This window comes from Cimex lectularius, unplaced genomic scaffold, assembly GCF_000648675.2.
Source record: "Cimex lectularius strain Harlan isolate CLEC.00 unplaced genomic scaffold, Clec_2.1 scaffold72, whole genome shotgun sequence".
In the NCBI taxonomy this organism is placed as follows: domain Eukaryota; kingdom Metazoa; phylum Arthropoda; class Insecta; order Hemiptera; family Cimicidae; genus Cimex; species Cimex lectularius.
The window spans coordinates 1,057,896-1,078,727 of NW_019392678.1; the positions used below are offsets into that span (position 1 = coordinate 1,057,896).

At 35.3% G+C, this 20,832-nt stretch overlaps 1 protein-coding gene across 6 annotated transcripts in view; it reads right to left on the bottom strand.

The window, feature by feature from the left end:
• The window catches only part of LOC106667087 (beta-1,4-galactosyltransferase 4-like), a 42,686-nt gene that overhangs the window by 11,155 nt on the left and 10,699 nt on the right, over positions 1-20,832 (bottom strand). For 4 of the 6 annotated variants that reach the window (XM_014394778.2, XM_014394781.2, XM_014394779.2 and 1 more), the window contains exon 1: positions 1,247-1,405. The exons of the other annotated variants lie outside the window; for them this stretch is intronic. The gene's annotated coding sequence lies outside the window, so the exon portion shown is untranslated. Of the gene's footprint in view, positions 1-1,246; positions 1,406-20,832 lie in introns of those variants that run through there. 6 annotated transcript variants of the gene reach the window in all.

Consider the following 20,832-nt stretch of genomic DNA (forward strand, 5'->3'; position numbering starts at 1 on the left):
CTCACCCTTCTTGAATCCCTAATTTCAGCACTCCAAGAATAGAGAATATTTCACAGTGTATCAGAACCTTACACAAAAGCAAAGTTCAAGACATAAATTATATACAAAATGGTTACAGTAACAGGCACGGGCAAAGCCACAAGTACAGAAAACATACAGACAGTCTGATACACTCACTCTCTTGCTCTCTCCCTCTCACTCTCTCCTATCCTCCCTAACTTTTTCTGTCTGGAAGTTTCTTTCACTATCTGTCTCTCATTCTCTTTATCTCTCTCTCTATCACTCTCTCTCCTCTCCTCTCCTTCCTCACTCTTTCTGTCTGGATGCTTCTTTCTTTATCTGCCTCTCTCTCTTTATCTCTCTCTTCCTGTCCCTTTCTGTCATTCTGTCTCACTCTTTCTGTCTGTTTCTTTCTTTATCTGACTCCCTCCTCAATGATAATAATATGATAATCATAATAACATGATGTATGTTGCAACAGGAGTGCTTAGAACAAGCATGTCTTTGAAATTATGCCGGTATCCTTCCTCCGGATCTTTTGAGGGAGCAGGAAATTGTTAGGTTTGTGGCTAGGCTTTGGACTAAGCCTTTTCATCCTCCATTTCTTTCAGTTTTCCATAACCCTCACATTTAAATAAATCGACATTCATTTTTCACTCTCAAACTCTCTCTTTCGGTCTGGTTATCTCACCTCAATGATAATCATAGTCAATATCATAATGTACGATATATAACCATAGTCTTAATCAGTAAGGTATTTTGTCGTTAATTGTAAGATAAGTCGTTCGCGATCTAAATTTTAGAAATTTTCAAATAAAAGATTATTCATTCATTCTTTTTCTCTCACTCTCTCTCACTCCTCCATTTTTCTCTCTCACTTACTCTTTATCTTACGTGCACATACACCCAATTTCAAATGTTTAATGATTTTTAAATAAAATATTTGTCGGATAATTGTAAAACATTTTACACGGATGTACTTCAGTTGTTAACTGACGAATTATTAAATTACCTTCTCAATTATTATCTATTTTTTTAACACATAAAAAAAACTTTATAAATAAACTGAAATTGGTTGGAAATTTGTTTCATAATGACTAGTGTTGTAATGGGAAAAAACGACAGACTGGCTTGTTAAAAGTTCCGTACGGAAATTAAAGGGCGTCCCTTCTTTGAAATTACTCCCGTCACTTTTTTCTTTTTTCACGTGTTGAAATTTTATGTGAAATATAAGTAAAACTTTTACCTAAATACGATGAAATTGCTTGTTTAAACAAAAGAAATAGGTAAGAATTCAGTCATAAGAATCTTCAATTGATCGTAGATAAAATTTCTAAAAACTTCTAAAACTGAAACTCTTCTAACATAAAATCGTTCCGGAATTTTTGATAGGAAAACAGCTGGTTTATTTACACACTCTATGTCCAACAATTTAATTTGTAAATATAAAGATAATTTATTTTATTTAAAATTTGTTTTATTCTTATAAAAATTTACTTTCTTATATATAAAAAATTAGTTTTTTATTTGAAGTTTTATAATTCAATACTTAAAAATTGAGAAACAAATATATACAAATAATTTAGTTTTGATAAGACCTGAATGTTTAAATAATTCCTGACTACCTAGTGATGTTTTAAAATGTAAAAAAATTTATGAAACTACTGTTTTATTCATGTAGAAAGTTAAAGTGTAAAATTGTTTAAAAAATGCAGATCTTTCCTCCTAAAACTTTGCGACAACGTTAGCCTCTTTCTCATTTTGTTTATCCTTGGCTATTTAATAATAATAGTAAAGCAGAGGGAGTTTGATAGTTCAATTAACTTTTTTTTGAGATTAAGTTTAAAAAAATCTTCATTCATGGTGCCTTTCCCCCAATTACCCCGAGGAATTATGCTAAAGGCGAATTGGAGCATCGAGTACTCTGGGGTAGTGAGAATGCTAAGTAGACTATCATGTTTTTATCTTATTTCTGTGTATTCGTGTTTGTTAATTGTGTTATTTTATCCACAGTTGACGAGGCCCTGAGGTTCAAATCGACTAGCAGTAGGATAAAGAAAAAAGAAAGTTACCGTTACATCATAAAACATAACATGGTTGGAGAAACAGTAAAAGAAATTAGTAGGTTGAACATGCGAGGAAGATAAGAAAAGCAAAGTTAAGAAACAAGGGCTGGCGATGACCAATGTAATTTGCCGGCAAAAAAAAACATACAAAAAACTCAATTTTTCATGCTTTCTTTTTTTCACCCTAACATAAATTTCAACATATAATTCAAGTTGAAGAAGATGTACTTTAAATTGCAGAACCAAGTACATTACGTAATGAAAAATTTCAACATTAAACATTTCTATTTGTTTTGACAATAGTTGATGAAACTCATCTTCATTGAGAATGACCACAATTTTTTCGTGGGTTAATTGGCAAGTACGTAATTCTATTTTAACACAGGACGAAGCCTTTTATACCTCTTCTTATTAAATTATGACGGTAAAGTGGAATTTATTGTTTTAATATAACTTGAACAACCTCGCCACTTTACCGAGCAGTCAAAGAGGCTGATGCCGACTTATAACCCTCTCAGCAGCTTAATAATTAATATTATCGCAAATAATTATACGAATTCTGACAAAGTGCTTATTTTCTAGGGAATTTGCATTATACCACTTCTCAATCATAAGCAAACTCTTACGAAGTTCATGCTTATATACAATTTTAATGAATTATATTTTTAATCTAAGGCCTTGGTTGAGATGACAAAGCTAGTGTCAAGAGCGGGATTCGAACCCACGACCTTCGGCTAGACGTTGCTTGTAAAAGTATTCACAATCCTCTGAAATTGAGATTGCTTTAAGATTAATGGTCATCAGCGTCAATTGGTCGTTAGGATGGCCTAGAAAACTTTGTGACTATGTTTAAGTCCAAAATATTTCAATAGCGTCTTGCTGTTATTTAAACAGCTAGAATATAGTATTTTTAGAGTTTAGAATAATTTGTAACAAAACCGAGCCAATGATGCCTTAATGTAACAAGTTGTAATATGTATTTTGTCTGTTTATAATGATTTGTTCTTTCAGATGTGTTTCGTCATCTCGACATCTTCAGAATAAGGTCTGCACATTATTTTTGTAATCGAAGTCCTTTTTTCAGTTTGAAAATGTGAACGGTGCCTGATCAAATATGGTAAAATGTCCAAAGAGAATCTACAGATAAAGCTGACGAAAAAGACAGACTACAATGAGTAGAGTAAACTAATAAACGTTTTGGACGGTCTGGGTTATAAGGAGGGAAAATCAAGCCGTTGAGTTTTATCAGCAGTTGTTCTTCTCACCCTGAATGCAAAACTTGACATGACACAAATCACGTCTTTCAGACGAACATGATTTGTCAATTGTGCCCTTTTTCCCGTTTAAGCCGACAGGACAAAGACAGCGCATCGCCCCAATCAGCAAATATATAGCAAATATATCACCTTCTGCTCTTCGGTTAAAAACCTAGGAGTAGTCTTTGACCAAAACCTTTCCAGGCATTCTCACATTTCCCAAATTTCCCGCCATTCCATTGCCTCCCTCAGCCTGTTTCGTCGGTCTTGGCTTCTCTTACCTTTCTCCACCCGCAAACTCCTTGTATCTTCCCTTATACTTCCCTTCTTCGATTGTAGCTGTTTGGCATACGGTGGTCTCTCGGAGGGGGAGAACGCGCGATTGAAATTGTTGCGTAAGATTTGTGTACCCGGGGTCGGGGTTGTATTCCCAACTTTCCTGGCTATTCCCCTCCTTCCGTGCACAGTATTTCCTAGGTTGCTTTCTTTTCCAGTCCATCCAACCTCGTCGTCCTCCTTACATCATCCAATCCCTCCAATTCAACTCCTCACATCTCACTAGTAAGACCCGCTCATCCCCAATCGACCTTATCCTTCCGCAACGTACGACCCATACCTTCGAAAGATCCTTCGAGCTCCTAAACTCTGGAACTCCCTTCCCCTTTCTAATCGTCACGCTGCCTCCTTTTCCTCCTTTAAATCCCACCTGTATAATCACCTCCTCTCCCTCCAAGCACAGACCTCACGTTAACATTTGTTATTTTTGTTTAATATTCTCGTAATTTTTTCTTTTGTCCTCCTTATGGTATACATTACGCCAAGATTTCTATCTTTTTTTTTACTTTTAACTTCATAGAAGGAACTTCCTTTATTTATTTCATGTAAATTATTCTTAGGGGACACCAGTCCCAGAATAAAGTTATTTTTCTTCTTCTTAAATATATTTTGGTCACTATGATCAATACTCCTTCTTTGATTTTCTGAGTATTGGAAAAAGCCAAATGCCTTATCAACAAGTAAAACTAGACGGAAAGATAGACTAAGACGGGGAGATGATTAAACTGTAAACTGTAATATTTTCAAGAGTCTGGGTTATAAGTAGACGGAAGCAGGCACTTAGTTTCCCTAAGAAATGAATTTTCCTCGCCTTGCTGTGTCTCTTAATCCATGTGTACTTCTCACAAGATTTCATCATATTGTATTATACAATAATAAAAGTAAAATGTTATCGAGTTTCAAAGTTGATATATTGACTTTATTTATTTTAGTTTTTGTAGATGTATCCATTTTTTTCTTAAAGCTGTTGCTCATAAAATCATTGGTCAGGTTTGTTAACTTGGAAGAGTAATAAACCTTAACCACCGATTATTTTATTGTTAATATCATAAACTATTTAACTGCATAATTTTTACAAAATAAATCAACCTTGTGATCGATATTATCTAATTTGTTTGTAGAAAAGGTCGAATGTCATATTCTGAAAGAAAGAAAAGTTGAAAGTGGTTGTGGAAAGTTGTTTACTGTCCCTCCAGATGACGGCTTTCTGTGGCGGAGGCAACCTAATGTAATATCCTTCCTCGAAGGAGCTAATCAAGTTCCCTTAAGAAGACGTGTCTCCCCATGTTTCAAACCCGGAGGTCGCCCGAGGGAAATATCGTAAAAAAGGCAGAACCCAGGAAAGAAAAGAAGGTAGATGAATTGAAAAATAATGAAAAAAGGTTTTATTAATAAAAATCCCGACGGGAGAAATTAAATCAGAGGGAATATTACAAGAAAAATCGTTCTAATATTCGACGTATTCTTTTAATTTATTTTTCAATCGAAATGATTAATATTCAAAAAGCCTTTTAAGAATTATTTTAGTAAATTCAATACATTCGACTGACAACTGAGTAATTTCACATTAATATTCAAAACTCGCCCAGTAAAAGCTGGCCACCCGGTTGACCAAAGTTAACTTCGCAGTTCTGTTGATGGATACACTACGTCTCTATTCATCACCGTTATGAAATCATCCAATCGAGTAATCAAACATGGCTGGGGTCAAGCCAAGCAAGATGTAAATTTCCTCATCTCTAATTAATTGACGGTTATGGACACTTGAGCCTTGTGTAAGACCCGAATAGAGTTCAATTTGTTCTCAGGACAACGGATAAATCAATTTTGAATAAACTTGTCTAAAGTTTCTGTAAATATGTCAATTTCTGTTACATACGACCTTTTGCTAATTTCATACAGAACGCTTATGTAATATGTAATTATAATTTTTATTGCTAATAAACAGTTAATGACAGTATTAATTCGTTACGATTTAAATGTAAAAATTTCTATGAAATAGGTGCCAAGTTGGTCATTGAATTATAGTAAATCGTTCGGCTGAAAATGTCTCGTTTTCTAAATTAAAAAATTGTGGATTTTGATATTTCACTGTGTGGTGATTAGTGACCGTTAGTGGGTGATTATTCAGAAATCATGAGATGCAGTCTGGTGTGATGTAGGTTTCTGAAAAACATTTTCTTTATCCTGACAACGTTTCGATCTTTAATGAGATCATCTTCAGGGCCTGGGATTTACAAACATTATTTAAATGTAACAAATACATGTAGGATATGGAAAAAAGTGAAATTATACAATGCAAAAAAATATTTTTTATATTCAATCAAAGTATTTCTACTCACTCAAAGTGTTTGTTTTCTGCGTAATTGTGCCATTCTTGCGTGTCGTGTTATCTCACTGGCACTGTCAACACGACACGCAAGAATGGCACAATTACGCAGAAAACAACACTTTGAGTGAATAGAAATACTTTGATTGAATTTAAAAAAAATTAAATTCACTAGTTTTCGTGGTCCGCTTGACCAATTAATATCTTTCAATTAATTAAGGTTTTTACTTGAGATGATTGAGTCACGGTCGTGTATTCGTGGGTTCGAATCCCGCAAGTGACACTGACTTTTTTTATCTCAACTAAAAACCTTAATTAATAAAACACAGACTTAATCTGCCAAAACCACTGAAAAACAAAGATACACCAATACACGCACCCCAGTCTTCATGACTTGATAAAAGAGACTTGCTTCACTACAATCACACAGATCCAACAGCGAAGAGTCTTTCTTTTGTGAACCAACCACCTCAAAGCACAGCTCACTATTGCGTAAGTAGTTGTATAGGTTAGACATATAAAATAAATGATATAGAAAAAGAAGGTGTGAGAAAGGGGCAGAGAATGAGAGAGAGAGAGAGAGAGAGAGAGAGAGAGAGAGAGAGAGAGTGGTGGAAAAAATTAAACACTCGATAATTATATAAATATACAATAGTTGCAAGATAGGTAAGTAGAAGAAATTATAGACCTACAAAGCAAGAGCAGTAAAAAATGCTTCGTAATGACCAAATTACAGGTTCATCACCCCGGCGATTACATTCACACAGTACAATGAAATATGATGATTCAGAAATCGTGAGATGCAGTCTGGTGTGATGTAGGTTTCAGAAAAACATTTTCTTTATCGTGCCAACGTTTCGATCTTTATTGAGATCATCTTCAGGGCCTGGGACTTACAAACATTGTTTAAATTTAACAAATACATGTAGTATGTGAAAAAAAGGGAATTTATACAATGAAAAAAAATAGTTTTTTATTAATTAAGGTTTTTAGTTGAGATAAAAAAAGTCATTGTGACGAGCGGGATTCGAACCCACGATCTTCGGCTAGATACGCCGCTGCTCTACCACTTGAGCTATCGTGATCTCGATCCACTGTGGCACTAACTTCCGGACACTAATTGAAAGATATTAATTGGTAAAGCGGATCACGAAACTAGTGAATTTAATAGTTTAAATGAAGTATACCTTCACTAAAGCTCTCCGTGGCCATGGCCATTTCATTTGTCGCCGAGAATCATAGATTACACGACATTTGAAAAATGGCAAAAAGGAGGGAAAATTTAAAAGGTGGGGTTGAGATGGGAAGTTAGTGTCCGAGTGGATCGAGGTCACGATAGCTCAAATGGTAGAGCAGCGGCGTATCTAGCCGAAGATCGTGGGTTCGAATCCCGCTCGTGACACTGACTTTTTTTATCTCAACTAAAAACATTAATTAATTGGAAGATATTAATTGGTCAAACGGACCTCGAAACCAGCGAATCTGTGTTTTATTTTTTCTGATTGGTCTTTGTGTTTCGGCCCTTTTTAATTAATGTTTTTTTTACAGTTTTGTTTAGTGTAAACAATGTATGCGAATGTTGTTAATTTGTGGATCTATGAATTTTGTGTATGCATATTTCCAAGTTTTTGTGTGTTCTTTTTGCGTCCTTTTAGTATGTTAGTAGTTTCATGATACATAATATTATCTTGTTATGTTTTCTAACAATTTAATTTAAATATAAAGAAAGTATGTGCATGATGGAACATGTACTGTAAATCGTCTATTGAGCGTGCCATATTTTGCTTTTTATTTTACATGTTTTCCAAATCGTAAATATGGATTTACATATTTATATTGTAGATTAGGGATTAATGAATGTTCTGCCAGTTTACGCCTTATTATAAAGTGTAAAGAGAATATTATTGGACTTAGGATCCATTCTTCAAAGATGTTTTGTATTGGATACTTTTTCACGGAATCATTTTAAAAAATTTAATAACCCGATTTTATGTTAGCAATAATAACTTTATGCCCCTGTTTATCGCTCAGCTTGGAAAGCTTCATTAAAATTTCAGCTGATATTGTGGCCGTTGAGGATGAAAAGCTCGTGAAAATATGATGGTTTATCTTTTATGAGACACGAAACAGTTAATTCGACCACCCCATAACTCGTTTAGAAGCTTCAATGCTTAATTAAAAAAAAGAAAGAATTTGATCTGGCAGATATTATGATGTCAGTTTGGATTTTCTGAGGTTGACCTGACGAATCTTTAATGATCAGGGGTGTTTGTGTGGTATGAGAAATGAAAACTGCTCAAAAATGAATGGGAATATTTGTAATTTATTCTTATTCTATTAATTTTAATTAAATTAACCGATATATTCTTCTTAATTGGATAAAATAAAATAGGAAATCCAAACCAAAAACTGATAGGGTTAACCCTAATTTTTAATAACGGATTTACTTAAGTATAGTAAACATGAAGATTACTCATTTTGCAAAAAAAAAACCTTTTCTCGTCTTTTCTCTATTTTAATCCAGTTGTATTCTCTTTAACCATGGAAAGACATCATTTTTAACCAGAACCTCGCACTATTATCGTGAGAATGAGACATCGAGGTCACTGGCTAGCGGATTTCGCAGAAGCAGTTGGCGTTTCTCAGAGCGTGGTCTCCAGGGTTTTAGCCCCGTTCCGAGAGACTGGAAGTGCCAATACGAGGAGTACGCAGTGGATTTCAGCGCATTTGGAAGCTAAGGGAGGACAGAAATATTGCCATTCCTTCAAGACTGAACCCTTTCCGTAGTGCCCGCTAGATCCTAAATGAAGTACAAGATGTTTTGGCATGGCATTTATCGACACAAACGATTCATAATCGTGGGATGTTGGTCTCACATAGTATGACTCTATAGTATGACCTGCAGCAACTCAGGAGTATATGGCGCAGCGAGCGCTAGAAGAGAACACGAATGCTGCTAGTCGCATTTCAGTCTGTATAGTGATAGCAGACGCCGAAGAATCTACCGATAACAGGGGATGCATACAATGCACCAGTTCGTGCTCCCTTTAGTGAAGTTTGGAGAAGGTGGTCTAGGCTGGACTTTACACTAGAGGACGAACTATACTCCATATTGTTGAACGCAATCTCACCGAAGTCCGTTATGCCTAATAAATTATGGAGGAATACACCCCTCAATCCAAGGATCTCGTTGGCACATATTTTCGATTTCTGGATGACAAAGACCTCTTAGAGGCAGAATTGTTCATCAAATTTTAGAAAACCTGGGAATTTCCCATCTGCCCTTCCCCCATTGTCCCCAGACCTCAATGCCATTGAGCACATGTGGGATGCGTCGCAGAGAAGGCTTTTCGATCACCATCCGCAGCCAATTGACTGCAACATCTATGCAACTTCTATGAACTTCTTTATGAAATTATTAACAACCTCATTAACAATAGGTCTAACAGGTGCACAGAGGTTTTAGCTAACAGAGGACATGTTATTAATTGTTTAAAAAAAATATTGTGTCCAATAAACAAAATTATGGGCTTAAAATCTTTTATTTTATTATTTTTTCAAAATTCCTTAAATTTTCCTTAAGTAAAAACAATAATTTCTAATAGATTTTGATGAAATTTATAATTACACTAAAATAAAAATGCTAGAGAAAGTAAATACTACAAAATTGGCGTATTCATTTTTGAGAAGTTTAGATGTAACAAATTTGTGTCATAACTAGAAAGGTCAGTTTAAAAAATTGTTCTGTAAAGTGTTTTTAGATTTTAACTCCTGCATGAACGAAGTAAAAATATTTTAGGACCACTGTCCGAGTGGATCGAGGTCACGATAGCTCAAGTGGTAGAGCAGCGGCGTATCTAGCCGAAGATCGTGGGTTCGAATCCCGCTTGTGACACTGCCTTTTTTATCTCAACTAAAAACCTTAATTAATTGAAAGATATTAATTGGTCAAGCGGACCACGAAAACTAGTGAATGTATTTTAGGACGTTTAACGGTAATTGATGGAGTCAACCTTTCTAAAATTTGCCGTGATTGATGGCTAAATAACATCTAGATTTTGAAATAATAATGATAAATCTGCTTTTTTTAAAAAATTAAAAAAAGTTTCATGAAAAACGGTTGCAAAATGCGCAGTTAATATGTCTTCTTTTGACTGAAATTAAAGGAGGCCCTGTTTCTTTCTGGTGTATATGAAATTTTCAACGATGCGAATGAAAATTCCAACTTTATTAAAGAGGAGCGTGACGTGGAGCAATCCAAATAGGCATTTGTGATAACGACTTTGAAGAAGTATACGAAGCCAGCGAGACTTAAAACGTGCTCGAGATGTCAAAGTCGGATAAGAAGGGTGTATCTGAGAAAGCTCTCAATCCCTTTGCGAGACGTCTTCTCTCTCGCTCACTCTCCCTCTCTTTCGCGCTTTCCCTCCCTGTCTCACTCGAAACGCTATTGACTATAAGTCACGTAGCTTTAACTTTATTATCAAACCGATGGGACAAGGGCTTTGTTTTCAAGGAAAGTTGGGAAAGAGACGTTCGGTAAAATATCCGATCATTTGCTTCTTGTCTGAGAGAAATACTTACGGTTATATGCTTCGAAAATCGTATAAAACATAATTTCAATGTTTATACCTAAATTAAAAGTATTAAGGTAAAGTTGTATTAAATTGTGGAAAACCCGTGAATTCACTCCATAAGAAATTGAAATTTACTTTTTTTTTTTTTGCCTTATGATCTTTGCATATTAGCCATGACGAATTCTTATATATGTTGTTCAATTGGGGGTAATCGGGAAAAAAGGGCCAGAGGCGACGGTGGGAATCGAACCCACGACCGCGGCGTGAGAGTCTCTCATGCTAACCACTCGGCTTCCGCGGTCTCCTGAAATTTACTTCCACCGATATAATTTTTTTTCTGATAAAAATAAACGATTATCTGGTTCACTGTCAGTTTAATTCTTATAAGGTATTGTTTGAAATGAAAATGTTAGTGTCACGAGCGGGATTCGAACCCACGACCTTCGGCTCAATACGCCGCTGCTCTACCACTTGAGCTCTCGTGACTTCGATCCTCTCGGACGCCAACTCTCCATCTCAACCTACAACCGTTCGAATTTTCCCTCCTTTTTGTTATTTTTTAAATGTCGTGTAATCAGGATTCGATTCTCGGTGACAAATGAAATGGCCACGGAGAGATTTAGTGAAGATATACTTCGTTTTACTTATTAAATCCATTATATGTCGTGGTCCGATTGACTAAATAACTTCTTTCAATTAATTAATCTTTATTTAAATAAAAACTAGTTAGTCTTTATTAAAATATATTATTGTTTTATTGTATATAAGTTTCATGAAATGTTAACTGTAATATATAATAACAAAATTCAGATCTCTATCTTGAAAATCTAATCATAGGAAATAACTAGTCTTAACTAATCCTATGTGTAATTTAAACAATTGCAGTCAATTTGAGAGAATGGGCAGAAATAAATTCCCCATTACTGTACCTGCGAAAAATGAAAATACACTCAATATTAATAATATATTAACGGCTGAATAATGCGACCATCACGACCGAAAGGACAACCAGAAATAACGACCAGTACGCCGTAAACTTATTTTGTACGAATACCTGAATTAAATTTTCAATCGGTGCGCGTTCTAATTTACTTTTAAAAATATATGGAGTTATTTGCCATTAACTTTTCCAATTTGCAAACATCATTTAAATTTTGTGGCGACAGATTGGTTCTGTGACTGTGAAGTCAAAATGATTTATTCATAGAAACCATATTCGGTACAGGGTGAGACGAGAATCCGACTCATTCCATGTCTCCAAATTTTACCTGTGTCAAACACCGACGTATATTGTCTTTCTGTTTTGATCAAAGAGATATTTTTTCGAATAAAAATTATATCCATGCGTTTTTTCTGTTCTTAGATTATAACTATTCGTTAGTAGGTATTTTGATTATAGGATTTTGGTTCCATCTACACTATAGCAACATTTAATTATTTTGATGAGAAAAGCGAAAGTTGCAAGTTCGGTTGGAATATAATCGTTGTGAGTGGAAAGAGTGGAGTGAAATTTAACGTTCTTGCCAGATCGAAGACGACAAAAAATGTGGTCGTTGTTATTGGGGAATCTAGAAATTGTCTATTTTTTGGACTTTTTCATTGCTTGGTCCGTATTCTGCGGATATTAGAACGTTTAGTTGAACCTTAAAATTCAAGTCTTTTGCTATATTAGTATCATGTATAAATCATTTAGTCAGAAGCAGTTGATATTCCCGTCTAGCAGTCTAGAAATAGTGGTCTCACCTTGGTAAGTCTTCTGTTCATAAATAGGGTCATCTGTTCATAAGGTAACAGCATTGTCGTAAGGAAGAGTTTTTATTTTATTATTATTTACTGGTGCTTCCGACATCTAGGTCATTTCAGCCCCAAACTAAGCCAATATTCTATTTACACTTTCAAACACTACATTCATACAATACACTCATTCCGTTTGGTCGGTGGAGTACTTGATATTCCTCCACCGACCTATACTCAAACTAATCTAGATTGGGGTCGATGGAGTACTTTTATAAATATTCCGCCATCGACCTCGAACACACACTCATACGTTCTCAACGTTCGAGGGGCGATGATGATGTTATATTTCACCCTCACCCCTCGCAATTCACGCTAATAAATACATGCACTCAGATAAAACATATAGACACAACACATAAGACATATTATATACAATAAAAACCCCTATTTTTCCTAAAAAGCGGAACAGGGGACCCTGAAACTCGCTGCAGTGCTCGAGAATTTTTCTTAAGTCCGGCGGCATGCCTACACGCTCTCTGAATGGCGCAAAGGAATGACACGCCTCTATTATGTGGGACACATCAAGCAACCTATCTCTGCATAAGGGGCACCTGCGCGGGCTTTGGCCCAAAAGCAGGTGCCCATGTGTCAACCGCGTATGGCCAATCCTCAGTCGGGTGAGGACGATCCCTCGTCTCCTGCTCAGGTTCTCTGAGGGCCATCTACCAGTCGTGCTCTTGACTCGCATATAAGGAAGAGATGTTCATGTAAGTAGGTATAAAGAGGAATGACACCGGTGGTAATTGTTTTGCATAAGTAAATTTGGCTTGTAAATGACAAATAATAAAATGAACATTATACATATATAAACAATAAAAAATAAAAACTACTCATTTGTCACTCCTGTGTATTAACGTTAATCATTGTCACTGTCAGTTAGGATGTCGCAATGCCAGTGACTCTTTAGTCATCGGGAAGGATTACTTGGAAGGATGAGATGGAAGAAGGTTTCTTAAATGAGAGCATGTGTGACAGGATGGTATAGTAATAAGGATACTAAGAAAATGGGTTTGTGCTCCCCAGGCACTGCAGCCTTCTGGCTTATCGTATCTTCCTAGTTCCTTAGTTCAGTGCAATAGACTCAATCCTTCTTTTTAAAAGTATCAGGTCATTGACTATCGGTGCTACAATATGATTCCCTAAGTTCCTTTCGTATGTTAGGTTAAATTTCCATTGAGCGGTTGCTTCGCATTCGAAGATACGAAGGAGTGGCTGTTTCCTCCTTCTCATTACACTATCTGCAGATGACAACATCGTTGTATAGGCCTATGTTGTGTAGATGTTTTCTCAGATGCCAGTGACCGGTTAGTCCTTCCACTCCTCTGAATTTAGCCCTCTCCAATTGCAGAAGTGATTTTGCCAGTCTTGGTGAGGGTTGTTTTAGCAAAGGTTTACTGTGTCGTGTGTGAGTTTATCCACTTCTACTTTTGTTTTGTTTGGATCCATTCTGCGATGGAGGATTCTATATTTGTTTTTGTTATCCCAAGTATGGTTCGGGTCCTATGTATAGTCCCCACATAGTCTTGCAGAACTTCCTCTTCAGTCTGTCTGCTTTCTCATTACCCAAAATTCCTCTATGTCCTGGCACCCAAGATATCATCAGGTTGTTGTGTTTCCCAGGTTTTGGAGATTTTGGATGCATATTCACTGACTAATTAATCTTATTCTTTTACATGATGCTTTAATGGCTGCTTGATTAGCAGACCTTATGAGGGTTTTTTTGCCAGTGTTATTAAGATTTTCCAGGATAATTATTTGTTAAGCTTCTTTAGCTGTTTCTGGCCACTTAAAGGACATATTAGATATTAAGGTGATTGTGAATGATAAGATTGGATACATAACGTGGGGCATTAACGATGATGCGGAGAATTTTGGATTGTAAAAAGGATTGGATAGTTTTCGTTGAAGGCTGGAACGTTTGGTTGAACCACAGAGTTTTATGCCGGTTGGACTAAAAATTTGTTTTTGATTGTGTTAATTTTCTTCCACTTTTTGTACTTAAGCAGTTCCAGCGAAGAGATGTAAATTTAAAGGTTTCTGAGAGGGTCAGTAAGATCAGAATATCTGTCAGAAGGTAAACATAACGTTGAAGGAGATATCGTGGATACGAACGTGTTAAACGATAAGACCTAGGATATTGCCTTGGGAGGTACCAGGTGTGTATCGGTTCCATGCTGTTCACTGTTATTTTTCACAACTTGAACAACTGCTTAAGAGATGTGGGAAGTATATATATAAGAATATGTAAATATATTACAATTTAAAACTGAAAATATGCGAAAACTACCATGAAAAAAAATAGGGAAATTAAAACTCAAATTAGATCATATGATTGTATTGAAAAGAGAAACAGTGGCAAAATGAACATCACATGGCTAATATTAAAAAAAGAAAAACGCATTTAAGAAAAAGTTAAATTTAAAAAATCCGTAGTCTCATCCATCGAGACCCAGATCGGTCCATTTTCGATTAAGTCTCTGATTTTATGGAGTGTTTCATTGTAAATAAGATTCAGGTGAGATTTCCTGAGGGTACTTTCGGGGGAATGATTTTCCCTGTGCATTTCTCCAAAAAACCCGTCAATTCAGGGTGGGTTAGTTTATGGATGGCTATGTCAGCTCTAATTAAAGCACGACATAAATCGGTATCGAAACCGGACTTTCCAGGCCAAGCACACAAGGCAGCTTGTGTCTCAAAGATTTGTTAAAACTTGACTTCCTAACTTTGTTTTCCTTGTGTTTTGCTGTCTTTATGTGCCGTGTTACCAAAAAACGTGTAGCTGTTGGTACAGTAAATCACAACAAACACAGTATAAAACGTCTGCATCGCCCTTAAAAGCCTCACTTGAAAACCCACGTACATACTTTTGAACAAGATCTTTCGTCTTTGGGGTGACTTTCGGCATTTTAGGAGTAGTAAGTTCACAACACACAAATGATGTTTCACAATGGAAAACGCATGAGAAACTGTGTAAAGCTAAAAAGTTTGATGATAGGGAAATAAGAGAACTGAGATCGGAATATTTCCATGAATCCAAGAGAACATTTACATTGGTACAAACACTATTCTTTCTGCATTTATTCCAAGGGAAGCAAAGGCGACCGAATGATCGCGGAAAGTGGTGGAGCAGCAACTGACCAAACACAAACTCTTTTTTGGAGAATATTTTTTTTTCCTGCTCAGAAACATTAAAATTTGACGGACGTGCCGAATACCGATATGCCAGATATGTAAGAAAATATGCAATTACAACCTACTTATGCAAAAATATGCATTTATAGCAATATATGCAAAATAAATATAGCTTAAATTGATTCCAAATGCTTCAAAACAGTTTGTTAAAACTGGATGTTTTAGTTAACCAGGATAAATATGTAAATGCATGTATTTCACTGCCCTATAAGCTTCCAGAACAGTCCCGAGTATCAAAAAATCGAAGGCTTGTTTCACATTTACGAATACACCGGAGCAGCAGCACTCCTTTCGCTCAAAACCGGTCGCGATGGCGTCTATAACGCGATGATACTGGTGGTTAGCGCGTCGTAGTGTAAAATCTAAAAATTTGGTTTCGATCGCGTCAATTTTCTTCCAATTTTTGTACTTAAGCAGTTCTAGCGAAGACATGTAAATTTAATGAGTAAGTGAGGGTCAGTAATATCAGAATAGCTGTCAGAGAGGGTAGATGAAACGTTGAATCATGGATACAAATGTATTAAACGATAAGACCTAGGATACTGCCTTGGGAGATACCAGCCTTAACTAGAAAGATGGCAAGTGTTGTGTAGCCCTTGCGAACCTAAAGTTATATGCTGGAGGATAATGTAGTATGAAGGATTTCCTTTCTTACAGAAATCCTTCGTGTCTTACATTCTCAAACGTTTGTGCGAGTAAGGAGTTTCCCAGCGTATCATTCCTTACGCTTAAGAGAGAAGGCAATGGAAAATACCAGTCAAAATATGGAGTGTCATGCTTTGGGATTAAAGATAGGGTTTCAGATAGGATTAGATCTTTGAGGAGGGCTTTTTACCTAGGCCTGGCAATTAACTAACAGATGCTGACGATATTTGAATGTTAGGTTTATGATTATTCAGATATCGTGAGATGCGGTCTGGTGTGATGTAGGTTCAGAAAAACATTTTCTTTATCGTGCCAACGTAAAAAAAATATTACATACAGAACAAAACAAACATAAACGTAATTTTTTAGAAATGGTTTACATCAACGGAGATAAACACAGCATCAATTACAGACCATATGCATGTAAACTCAGTCGCAGCTACGCCAACATCATTAATCAAATTCAATATAGATAAAATACATATATCATCATATCATATTCCACACATCAAACACTTTTCACATAGTCCAATTTTTCAACAATTTAGCTTTCCTTTCCCCAATTATCCCCTTCTATATAATCCTGAAAGGATAATCTGACCGAACCATTACCAACGTTTTTTCCCTTCGTCGGCTCTTTTCACCTCAAAGAAGTCGACGCCTTATAAAAAATGTCTTTTCTATACCGACTTCCGTCCCCACCCCTTCAAAATCCAACATATATAAACATAAAACAGCAATGTCTCACCGGCACTCTCAACACGACACGCAATAATGGTACAATACACAGAAGACAAACACTTTGAGTGAGTAGAAATACTTTGATTGAATATAAAAAATATATTTTACATTGTATAAATTCACTTTTTTCCACGTCCTACATGTATTTGTTAAATGTAAACAATGTTTGTAAATCCCAGGCCCTGAAGATGATCTCAATAAAGATCGAAACGTTGGCACGATAAAGAAAATGTTTTTCTGAACTCATTAAATTCACTAATTTCGTGGTCCACTTGACCAATTAATATCTTTCAATTAATTAAGGTTTTTAGTTGAGATAAAAAAAGTCAATGGCACGAGCGGGATTTGAACCCACGATCTTCGGCTTGATACGCCGCTGCTCTGCTAAAAAGGTGGGAAAATTCAAAAGGTGCGGTTGAGATGGGAAGTTGGTGTCCGAGTGGATGTCCGCTCAAGTGGTAGAGCAGCGGCGTATCAAGCCGAAGATCGTGGGTTCGAATCCCGCTCGTGCCATTGACTTTTTTATCTCAACTAAAAACCTTAATTAATTGTTTTTCTGAACCTATATCACACCAGACCGCATCTCACAATTTCTGAATAATTATCGATTAACGGTCACTAATCACCACACGTTATATGTGTGTGTTTATGCGTCATATCATGGCATAAGTTTTATGTGCTATAGAATTTATAAGAACACGAAATATATGATGATCATTTTATTTATATAATAAATTTGTTTTCTCGTTTACAACGCATAAAAACAGAAATTTAAAATAAATTATTTTCTGTTTTTTCAATAGACATCGACGTTGTTGAATTTCCATGAATATATTAGCGAAGTATTCCGCTTGAATCGGTTATTTTCGATTTGGTCGAATATTCGCAGCGTATCCAATATCTTACCGATAAAGTAAATAAACGATTACACGCCCCCTGAGAGTGTTTGCCAAAGAGGTCTCGTCCAGGACTCAATATTCTGAAAAGGACGGTACAAAAGAAAGCTCAATTAAATACACAAAGGGAGTCGTCAAAATCAAATATTGCATCAACACTTGAAACTAGATGATCGAATGTAGTGTTTAACTTCCAATTATCGAATTATATATTTTAATAAGTATTGTTTAAACATTTTAATTTAACTTAAATAAATTTTGGTTGTTAGGGTTTTATTAGTAGCCAAATGCAATATGGAATTTCCTTGATGGCTCATCTACGGGCTTATTATTTCAATAATTTGTTGACGTGGACTAAATGGACGATCACTCTTTCCTGTCATCCTTCACTCGGAAATTATTTCACATTTTATAATAATTCTTCATATTTCGGTAATCATCTGGGGTCGGTTCCAAGGGAAAATACACCAGGAAAATGCATTGCTAATCTAAAGTAAAAAGAATCTTAAACTAGTTCATTTTCTAAAGATTGAAATTTAATATTTAGACTGACTTTTACGATTGTATAAATAACTGCATTGTGTAGGACTGTAAGACAGAAACAGACCCAAGTCAATATTTCATAACAAATTCTTCGTCAATGAGCTTTTTAGTGGTTTCATAAATTTTCATTAATTAGAACCAAAATTAATTCGTTTTGTCCTGGATAATTTTTTTCCAACCAAGGTGATCTGCTTATCAAACGACAAAGTTCGTCAGGTGCTTCTACACCTCAAATGCAACAAAAAAGTTCGTACAAACCATGGTCCGATTCTCAATCCTCTTGCAGATATTCAATAACATGTTTTTTTTCAACAATCCACGGTTTTCGACATAAATCTACTCGTAGCTCTTGAATTATTCATTTTTAGTGAAATAAAAAAATGTTATTATTATGTTATTTTGTTATTAGTTAAGAGTACCAAATTTCCTTTACGAAAGTACCCTTCCAGAACGTTAGTTTAATTTTTGTTTAAAATTTTTTTAGATATTCAAAAACTGCTAAATTTAAAATTTGTAAAAACTGAATTTGCAATCTTATTGGAAAAATGGAAGAGCTTGGTAAATTTCATAAAAAATTCGTCGTTCAATGAGCTTTTTAGTGGTATACCATGTTCATTACTTACATCGAACAAAAATTAATTCAACGTTTTGAACTGGACAAATTTATTCCAACTTTAAGCATAAAAATGCTAATTGAAATAATGATTGAAATTCGTTTAAAATAATTGAAAAATGGCAAAAAGGAGGGAAAATTAAAAAAAGGGGTTGAGATAGGAAGTTAGTGTCCGAGTGGATCGAAGTCACGATAGCTCAAGTGTTAGAACAGCGGCTATCTAGCCGAATGGTGAGCCGAAGGTCGTGGGTTCGAATCCCGCTTGTGACACTGACTTTTTTATCTCAACTAATTAATTGAAAGATATTAATTGGTCAAGCGGACCACGAAAACTAGTGAATTCAAGCATAAAAAAATCAACTGAATTTGGTTGTTTATTATTTATTTCCTTTTATGTGTTTTGTTTGATTTTTATGTTGAAATTTTCTTTCTTTTTATGCTTTTTTATTAGGTTACAGTTGGGTTTTACAACCTCTGTGTTTTTGTTATGTTTTTTCTTTTGGCTATGTTTCGGGTAGACGTTTTGTCCAATGTTTCTGTTGTATTGTTAGCTATGTTTATTATCGTTTTTATGTGTTTTGTTTCATTTTCTTTTTTTTGTGTGTTTTTATTTTATTTTTATTAGTTGCAGCTAGTCTGCTGTTTAGTAATTATGTATAGTATGTTATAAGCAAATCACAAAAATATCACGACTGAATTTAAAACACTTTCGTTCTGAAATCGCGTTACCGGAATCCCGTCATCTTCAGTGCTGGTTATCCTTGTAGTGTTATTTTATCAATCGCGCCCTTTTACAGAAGAAGAACTGTCGAAGAACGTGAGATTTCTTTTGTCCTGTCAGTATGAACGTGATAAATTAAACGATTGACAACATTCTCAATATTTTTGTCCGTTAGACCGGATTATGAGGTTTAATGCAAGGGGAGAACATAATTTTCAAACCAAACCTTCTTCTCAAGATTTATAACCTTGACTCTCTAAACAGTCTGCAGTTTAAGCATCTACCCATCCTGGTATATTTTTTCTCGCTGATTTTATTTGTTGATGTTCTTTGGGTTTTTGCCAAGACGTAGAATAATATAGAACAAATTATGATGAAAGTCATATTGATGGAAAAAAAGATCAGCGCGAACTTCTAGATTGAAACTGGAGATTTATCTCTCGCAGACCTCAGCATAATCTAGCAATTTTGATTAAAATAACAGTGACTTGCCACCTACAGATGTAATCTCACAAAATTTATAAACCAATAAAAGCTTTTTAAATGTCATCTTTGAGCAATATCAAATTAATTTGTCTGCGATTACTAAACAAAAAACGGCTTATTATTTAGTACATTATCGACAAAAGGATTATCCCCTCTGACAATAAATGAAATGATTTCAAGAATGTCTGATAAAATGAAGATGAAAGAAAATTATAATAAACTAATATTTATGAAAGGTATTGGTTGAGATAAAAAAGTCAGTGTCAAGAGCGGGATGCGAACCCACGACCTTCGGCTAAATACGCCGCTGCTCTACCACTTGAGCTATCGTGACTTCGAACCACTCGGACACCAAGTTCTCAACCCCACCTTTTGAATTTTCCCTCCTTTTTGCCATTTTTGTACTTTTTTATCTCAACCAATACCTTTCATAAATATTAATTAGGTGAAAATTGGTCAATAGGACCATGAACTGTAATGGATTTAATTATAAATAAACCTTTCCAAATGAAAGTAACAATAACCCTGAAAGTAATAATATAGCTTCATAACGGTAAACAGATGGATCCTAAAAAGAATTTGTTGTTAACAGCCCAAATTTTGATATAGTAAAACATCTAGGCCCCACACCGTC